Source organism: Carlito syrichta, unplaced genomic scaffold, assembly GCF_000164805.1.
Source record: "Carlito syrichta isolate Samal-C Ts95f unplaced genomic scaffold, Tarsius_syrichta-2.0.1 Scaffold312189, whole genome shotgun sequence".
In the NCBI taxonomy this organism is placed as follows: domain Eukaryota; kingdom Metazoa; phylum Chordata; class Mammalia; order Primates; family Tarsiidae; genus Carlito; species Carlito syrichta.
Window position 1 is genome coordinate 187,992 of NW_007256285.1, and position 10,037 is coordinate 198,028.

The following is a 10,037-nucleotide window of genomic DNA, read 5'->3' on the forward strand; positions in this document are numbered from 1 at the left end:
TCCAACTCAAAAAAAAAAAAAAGAAATATGAATACTAAGACAAGATCATCTTTGAAAAATAATAACAAAAATTATCAAAGCTTTCCACCTTCCTATTTTTTTAGGTAACCAATTATGACCAGATGGCATGAATCCTCCTTCATATACTTATACACACTCATAAGAGGGCACATGCACACACACACTCAGCATTTTGGATGCCTTAGTTTTGTTTTTTAATGTTTGTGTTGTCTTTTTTTTCTTTTTTTGAGCCAGAATCTCACTCTGTTGCCCAAGCTGGAGCACAGTGACACACTCATAACAACTGCAGCCTCAACCTGTTGGGCTCAGTAGATCCTTCCGCCTCACTCTTCCAAGTAACTGGAACTATGGGTGCACACTACCATGCCCAGCTAATTTTTTTGATGTATTGTAGAGACGAGCTCTCACCAAGTTGCCCAGGCTGGTCTTGAGCCTCTGAACTCAGACAGTCCTCTCGCCTCAGTCTCCCAAAGCGCAGGGATTACAGGCTCGAGTCACTGCGCCAGGCCAACATTCTGTTCTTTACAGATACCAAGTTTATATCAGTTTTCAATAGTCCTCTCCCTCAAAGACCCATCACACAGATATTTTACAATTTATTCTGAGAAATGTTCCCTTTGTCTCCATGGAAATCATATACAAACACGTTTCAAAGCATTTTTAATTTTGTGAATAGTGTCACATAAATATTTAGAAAACAATAATGATTAATATTACCATGAACATGATTAAGAGCAAACCCACAGCTAACATCATACTCATTGGAAAAAGACTGAAAGCTTTCCCCTTAAGATAAAAATGAGACAAGGATGTCTGCTTTGAACACTGCCATGCAACATTGTAAAAGTAGTTCTATCCAGTACAATTAGATAAGAAAAAGCATCCACATTGGAAAGGATGAAGTGAAACCATCTCTATTTGCAGATTACATGATCCTGTACATAGACTATCCACAATTATTCATAAGAAAGCTATTAGAGCTAAGAAATTTATTTAGCAATGTTGAACAATATCAATAATACACAAAAATCAGCAGCTTTTCTTTAATTCCTACAGTGAACAATGCAAAAAGGAAAATAAAGCAATTTTATTTGCAGCAACATTTGAAGAATGATATACTTACCTAGGAAATAAATTTAGCATGCAAATCTTGTACACTGAAAACTATAAAACATCATTGAAACGAACTAAAGAAGACCTGAATAAATGAAAGGACATCCCATGTTCATGAGTATGAAGACTTAATATTGTTAAAGACAACAACACGGCCTTTGCCTTGCTAAGCTATGGTGTGGCCATGTGCTGTTTGAGATATGGCCAGGCCATGTTTCCTAACTTTGGCCCCCTCCCCTACTTGGGGAGATGTATCTCCTCTTTCTCTCTCTCTAATTTACTTTCTAAATAAACTGTAGTTTCTAATCTAAAAAAAAAAAAAGGCATCAACACAACTCAAAGTGATCTATAGTTTCGATGAGATCCCTATCAAAATTGCCACAGCCTTTTTGCAGAAATGGAAACACCAGTTCTCAAATTTGTATACGTTGCAAGAGACTTTGAACAGACAAAACATTCTTGGAAAAAAAATTTGAAAAATTTACACTTCCTGATTTTTATGGACTTCATGTTTGTGTCCCCTCAAAATATTTATGCTGAAACCCTAAGCCTCAATGTTATGACCCTAAGAAGTGGGGACTTTGGAAGATAATTAGGTATGAATGAGGTTCTGCTCATAAAAAGAGAAAGAGACTAGAGTTTGCTCTGTCTGCCATATGAGGACCCAGCAAGAGGATGGTCATCTTTAAACAAGGAAGAGGTCCCTCACCAGTAACTACCCATGCTAGCACTTTGATCTTGTACTTCCCAGCATTCAGAACTCTGAGAAATAAAATATTTTGTTTAAATCACCCAGCCATTGGCATTTTTATTATAGCAACGTCAACTGACTGAAACAGTAGTTTTATTTCAAAACTAAATAATCAAAACAGTGCGGCACTGCCATAAGGATAGATATATAGACCAATGAAATAGATTTGGGAGTCCAAAAATAAACCAATAAATCTATGGTCAATTGATTTTTAACAAAGGCACCAAGTCCAGGCTATAGGGAAAAAATAGTCACTTCAATTAATGGTTCTGTGCAACTGGATTTCCAAATGTGAAGAAATGAGATTGGACTCACTACCTCACATCATAAGCAAAAATTAACTCAAAGTGAATTAATGACTTAAATATAAAAGTTAAATCTATAAAACTCTTAGAAGAAAATGTAAGGGTATATCTTCATGGACTTGGATCTGACAACAAATTATTAGCTGTAACACCAAAAACACAAATAACAACAACAACAACAAAGACAAATTGAACTTCATCAGAATTAAGAACTTTGAGACCCAACAGATATTATCAAGAAAATGAAAAGACAACCTAAAGAATGGGAGCATATATCTGAAAATCAAATACATGATGAGTTTAACATCCAAAATATACAAAGAACTTCTACAACTCAACAGCAAAAAGACAACCTGTTTTCTAAAGGGCAAAGGTATGATGACCACTTATCTACCTAATCCTGAATTGTACCCCACATCTTTAAAATTAAAATAAAATAAATAAAATGGGCAAAAGACTTTAATAACCACTGCTCCAAAGAAGATACACAAATGGCTGATAAATGCATGAAAATATCCTCAACATTGTTAATCATAGAAAAACAACAGTCAATAATGTGTGATGTATGTGTGTGATGTACAAATATAATCGTAATCGTAGGTCTATCACTTATTGTTTATCATCTATCTTTCTGTCTCTATAAATTTGCCTATACTAGTTATTTCATACTAGTGAAATCATATAGTATTTGTCTGTCTTTTTGTATTTGGCTTATTTTACTCAACATAATGTTTTGTTTTGTTTTGTTTTTTGTTTGAGTCAGAGTCTCACTCTGTCAGCCAGGCTGGAGTGCAGTGGCATGCTCACTACCACCGCAGCCTTAGCCAGCTGGGCTCAGCCAATCCTTTCGCCTCAGCCTTCCAAGTAGCTGGAATTGCAGGCGGGCGCCACCATGCCCGGCTAATTTTTATTTATTGTAGAGACAAGATCTCCCCAAGTTGCCCAGGTTGGTCTCGAAGCCCTGGGCTCAGACAATCCTCTCGCCTCTGCTTCCCAAAGTGCTGGGATTATAGGCATGAGCCACGGCGCCCAGCTGCATAATATTTTCAAAGTTCATCCATGTTGTATCATGTATAAGAGCTTCATTCCCTTTTATGGCTGAATAATATTCCATTAATGTGTACTATATCACATTCTGTTTATTCATTCTCCTGTTGATAGACACTTGGTATGTTTCCACCTTTTGAATAATATGAATCCTGCTGCAATGAACACTGACATACAAGAATATTTATCTATCTATCATCTATTTAATTTAGAGAAAATGAGAGAAGAGAATGTATATGGTATCCGCAGCCCCTTTTGCTAATCTTATACTCTTTTCACTGAAGGCAACTCATTGTTTTTGTGTGTGTTCTACACTCTCTTTGGGGCTTGACTGGTGACAAAACTCATGCTGTAGATCCTCCTTGACCATGTCTTTGAGGAGCTCAGGGCACTCTGCTGTAATCCATAGCTCACTGGGAAAGCCAAAGTTTTGAGTCGGGTCTTTATGCATAATCCAAACAAATGCCATGTTCATTGCAGCTTTACTCGAAAATCAGTCTTCTCCCCACACTCCCAAGTCTGTTTCCACCACTAGAAGCAAGAAGTTCTTCTTCACTGAGGCATGTTTCATAGATTATTATACTAAAAATCAGGTCCAGTTTCTAAGTGATTCAATAATTCCTCAGTTGTTTAAGAGTTTGCCAAACCTGGATGGAACTAGAGACTATAATACTGAGTGACCTCTCACAGAAACAAAGATCTGAGTATCACATGTTCTCACTCATATAGTGGACCTTGAACATCTATCATAATACTAAAAGAAAAGGACTGACAGTGATGGGAAACTATGGGGGGGGTAGGGAGGGGAAGGGAGGTGGTATTAATGGTAGTCAATATCTGTCTGTGGACGGGGAGATACCCCTTATTAACAAGGGTGCTTGAACGATGCAAATTTGTATACCTAACCCTTAAGTGTACCCCACAATTGTATAATAAAAAATATGTTTTAAAAAATAATAATGATGATGATAATAAAAGAGTTTGCCAAATTGTTATTGTCAAAGCTACTTGTTAGTAATGTAGGGGATTTAATTTTTGCATAATCAGGTTACAAGTAGTCATATTGTTACTTTTGATTTATTTCCAGTCTAGGAGCAGTCTATAAAGAATCTTGACGCCTGTTCTTTTCTCCTAAATTCCCCCAAAATCACAAACATAAAGCAATTCCCATAATAAGTAATCTACACAACCTAGAGAATAAGATAGCCAGGCAGAAGAACAATAGTTTACTAAAGGTGAAGTTCAAGGATAATGATTGAGTTTGAGGAGAACAGTAATAAGATGTCTATGAGCACTTTTTCTCTAAAAGAAGAGAGAGATGTTTTGATTTTAAACATCAAATAAAAACTTGTTTATATCTGCCATAGTGTCTATAGTGATAATGGCCACATACTGGATATTTACATTCGTAAAATTATTTATTTTAATTTTATTTTATTAAGTCAATGAACACTTACGAAATTATGGGCTTCTAGGAGCCTATGATTTTGGGAAACTTTATGATCTATCAAATTATTTCACAAGTTTCTTCCAACTCCTTTCATACCTGAAGCTGTAATGAGGCTTTGTAATAGCATAGAACTGACATTAAAAGCAGCAGCTGTAGCAACAAGAAAACAATTCTTACAAAGACTTTTTCTATTCTTAGGCAATTTAAAAGAACAAAGTAGAAACATTTTTTATTTTATTAAGTCAGCATTAGACTCTTGTTTCTAATGTTTGCATCAGCATTGCCAAACATTTTACTAAGAAATACCTAATGCAGTAATATCATCTTTCACTGGTTTACATGTACAATTTGAATAGCCATAATTTTCTTTCATTATTTAATGATCTCATTATGTTAGTTAACGTCACAAAATAAATTACCTCTGAAAAATACAACAAAGTCTGATAACACTAAAATTATACTGAGTAAAAAGAAAATAACCTTGTGTTTGTGTACATTTGAATGTGTGCACGTGTCCATTTGCAACTGTTAATACTTTTTAAAAAGACAAAGCATGTTAATATGTAAACCTGACATCTGATTTTTATGTGACCCACTCTGATTTATTTTATGTCATATGGCTTATTTTACCATACATTTAATTCTGACATGCTATGAAACACCTTTGCTTATTTATTATATTACTTACAGATAAAAAATACCTCATTCATTTTTAAATGTTTTTATTTTGCCAAAAGTCCCCAGAGAAGCTAATGTTTCAATAAATAATTTTAAATTTTAGGTAGAAATAATGAACTTCATTAGTTAGTCTGTTTCCAGGCTTCCAAATTTTGCCCTCTTTTTAGTTTATAGCTATATATTTAGAGAACAGCCAGGGAAAACATTTTAAAACAACAACATAATATTGATTTAAGTTTACCTAGAATAATATGATGTATTTTTTCCTGTCTTTATTGGCTTATTTTGTTTTAATAATAATGTTAACACATACTTTTAAAGAAATGTTATGGTAAGTCCAGTGTAAAATTAAAAGCTGAAAAATATAAGCAATGGCCTCAATGGCCAGAGGCAACCACTGTTACATATTCTGGCTGTATTCACCTCCTTTATAATATCTCTGTTTTTTACATCATACTTGATCCCTCGGCATTAAACAATTTTTTTTACAGTAATGTCCTTTTTTTGGACATGGTAGAGCCAGGGTAAGAAGATGTCTTACTTGGTGGCTGCCTTACTGCAGAGGAAGCATCCCAAGAGAACCATGAGGAAGCCGAATAGCCGTTTCTGAAATCACGTGGTGTTCTTTTTACTGTGTTCTACTGATAGAATTGATCATAAATCTACCAGATCCAAGGGCGGGGGGGGACACAGGCCTCCACCTGTTAATGGGAAGAGAGTCAATGACGATTGGTCTCTGTTTTAGAACCACCACAACATGGAAAGAAACACCCATCATTCAAAAACACAACTGACATTATTTTAATAGAAGAACCTATAACTATTTCTACAGTAGAAGGGTCTGAGCTGTTTCTCCTCCTGTTCCACCAACAGAGCTTATACAATAGCTTTCTTACATTTAGTATGTGAGAATGTTTTTAAACTTCCCCAATAAAATTAAGTGCCACAGTAGAGAGGAGATTTTAGAGACATTTTAGGGGTACAAATGTGAGTTGTTGTTCCTTATACCACTATGAATAATAGCTAAAATTTTTAAGAACTAACCTGTTTTGTGCCAGGTAATGTGCAAATATTCGTATTTGTATTATTTCATGAAATTTTCATAAGATATTTTAAACCATTATGGGAAAGCCATACCTTGAAGTATTCTGTCATAAAATGAATTGGCTCTAACATGTGCAGAATTGTAGATGTCCATTATATAGCAAGTAAAAAAAAAAGAAGTTTCACAGTTTTACATAAATGTTTGTTTAATTGTAAATAGAATATTTATATCTGTTGTTGCAAATGATGATATTAGATCAGAACAATGAAGGGATACTTATCAAGATGTTATAGTTGCTATCTTAGGGGGCTGCAAATAGAGGAATAAAAAGCATTTACATTTTTTAGACTTCAAAATTGTTAGACTATATGTAGGCTACCCCTTCAGTAATAAATCAAATTAATGTCATCATTTATTTATTTATTTTGAAACAGTGTCTCACTCTGTCACCCAGGCTGGAGTGCAGTGGCACAGTCGTGGCTCACTGTAACCTCAGACCCCTGGGCTCAAGTGATCCTCCTGCTTCAGCCTTCTGAGTAGCTGGGACTACAGGTACATGCCACCATGCTCGGCTTATTTTTCTATTTTTTGTAGAGATGAGGTCCCACTCTGTTGCCCAGGCTTGACTCAAACTCCTGGCCTCAGGCAAATCTCCCACCTCAGCCTCCCAACATATTGAGATTACAGGTGGGAAAATGTGCCCAGCTCATAGTTTTTTTGAGGGAAACGAATTTGACCAAAAGAAAACCAAGAGTAGGAAATATAAAATGAAGCCAGGATTCTAATCAGGGATATGGCAAGATTTTCAAACCAATGGAATAAGTGCTGTGGGGAGGTCAGATTCTGTTAGTAAAGTTACAAAAGGTTACCCTGAGAAGAAGCTAGCTGGACAGAAGGATGATAAGGATCTCACATGCAGAGATACTGACTCCTGCAAAGATATGAAGGGAAGAGCCTACCTGAAGAATAGGAAAACCAGGCATGGTGGCTCATGCCTGTCATTCCAGCACTTTGGGAGCTGGAGGCAAGATTGCCAGAACTCACAGGTTTGAGACCAGTCTGGGCAAATTGGTGAGACCTTGTCTACAATAAATGACAAAATTAGCCAGGCGCCGTGGTTCACACCTGTAACCCCAGCACTCTGGGAGACAGAGGTGAGAGGATTGCCTCAGCCCACAGGTTTGAAACCAGCCGGGGCAACTTGGTGAGAGTTCATCCCTACAACAACAACAACAAAAAAATTAGCCAAGTGTAGTGGTGCACAACTGTGGTTCCAGCTACTTGGATGGCTGAGGTAGAAGGTTTGCCTGAACCCAGCAGGTCGAGGCTGCAGTGGCCATGAGCATATCACTGCACTCCAGCCTGGGCCACATAGTGAGATGCCTACAAAAAAAAAGGAAAGCTGGCCTGGATCAGTTTGTAGGAGCAGAACATCACTACTGGGCAAAAGAATGGCGGTGAAAGGACTGTATCAGGAAAGACTTGGCATGTGTAACAAAATACGATTTCATTATTCTGCCTTCTTTCGTTTGATTCCAGTATTTGGCTTTTTGTCTACTTAGACCTTTAGTGCACAATCTACTCAATGCTTATTGCCTCAAAAGGAATTCTGAGACACAAAGTTGGACTAGACTGAGTCTCCCAGCTTTTGTTTCATTTGCACAATTCACAAGAGAATTTATTAGATTATGATACAGAAAGAAAATCTATATTTTGTGCACAGAATGATACCTTCACACCTCTATACTCCATGCAAAAAATATTCCACGTGGCCAGAGAGTGGAACAAGGAGGGTGGTGACACCTGCAGGAGAAGCATGGGTTACATAGCAGTAGGACTATTCTCCTATCAATCTCCCGGCAAAGCTGGACCCGAGAAGCAACTATTCATGACCGATAATTGTCTTAACATTAACATTTTTCTTTTTTTTTTCCTGGAGATGCATATTTTATTAAGATGCTTGGGCATCTAAAGCACTTTTAGTTAATAAAACAATACTCACTTTCACCCCTTTAAAGTTTTTTGGTACTACTATCATGAGTGACGCAAGGTCAGACATTACCAGGTCCAACATTTTTTTTTTATCTTGCTAAATCACAAAAGTTACTAAAAATTAGAGTGACATCCTATTTTTTCCAGATGACTGTCTTATTCTGATAGAATGATTATAGCCTTTCCATTTCACTCTTGAAAATGCCCTGGTTTGGGTGACAAACCATGTAGTCACCCTAATTATACCCTGTATGTATAACAACTCTCTTCTCTCCTTCTCTGTCTTCTTTCACTATTCCTTCTCCAGTCTTCTCATTTTCCAAAGAGTTTGAAAAATTTCTGTAAATAAATGTGATATAATAACATAGAGATCAATATATCGAGTTCAAAAGACATAAGAATACAGTACAGCTGGCTCACTCCTGTAATCCCAGCACTTTGGGAAGTAGAGGTGAGAGGATTGCCTGAGTCAAGATCAGCCTAGACAACTTGGCGAAACCTCGTCTCTACAATAAATCAAAAAAATTAGCTGAGTATGGTGGTATGCACCTGTGGTTCCAGATTCTTGGAAGGCTGAGGTAGAAGGATCACCTGAGACCAGTAGGTCGATGCTGAGGTGGCTGTGAGCATGTCACTGCACTCCAGCCTGGGTGATAGAGTGGTGAGACTACGACTCAAAAAAAAAAAGAATACAACACAAAATAAAGTCAAGAATAAAATGAAAACACAAAGTGAAAAACAAGGTTGTGTGTGGTTTATGTCTCTAAGCTAAGAACACACTTTTAGCTTTAAAATCAGCAATAGGATTCATAGTACTAGTGAGATGAAAAACATACCCATAGCTAAGTGCAAAAGATGAACAGGAAACATTGGAGGGGCCCAAGTAAGCTACTATAAATGAAAAGGTTTCTAGTAGCTAGATGTTGTTAATTAATTCACCAGATGCCTGCTATAAACCACACATGATATTAAAGTGTTGGGATGAACAAGCCCAAGTTATACACCTCATAAAATTTATATTCTTTTTTTTTTTTTTTTTTGAGTTGGAGTCTCACTCTGTCGCCCAGACTGGAGTGCAGTGGCTGCTCCCGGCCACCGCAGCCTCACCTGCTGAGCTCCGGAGATCCTTCCACCTCAGCCTTCCAAGTAGCCGGAATTACAGGTGTGCGCTACCACGCCCAACTGATTTTTTGATTTATTGTAGAGATGAGGTCTCGCTGCCCAGGCGGGTCTCGAACCCACGGGCTCAGGCAATTCACTCACCTCAGCCTCCCAAAGGTGCAGGATTACAGGCTGAGCCACCGAGCCCGGCTATATATTCAATTATCAGAAACAGATAAGTAACACGTAAACAATCAATAATTTCATTTCAATTTTCTATAAAGGAAGTAAAGCTGGTGCCAGGGTTAGAGAGAGTTTTAGATACAGTTGCCAGATAGAGCTGACCAAGAAAAATGTGTCCAATCCAAGAATAAAATATAAAATGTGGGAAGACAAGGTGGCCACAATCTTTTGCACAAAATAACACTCCCTCTGAGAATTAGAGGCCTTATTCAATAATTGAGCAAAATGCAATTTAAAACTACTGGTGTGCGCCACCACGCCTGGCTAATTTTTTGGTTTATTGCAGAGACG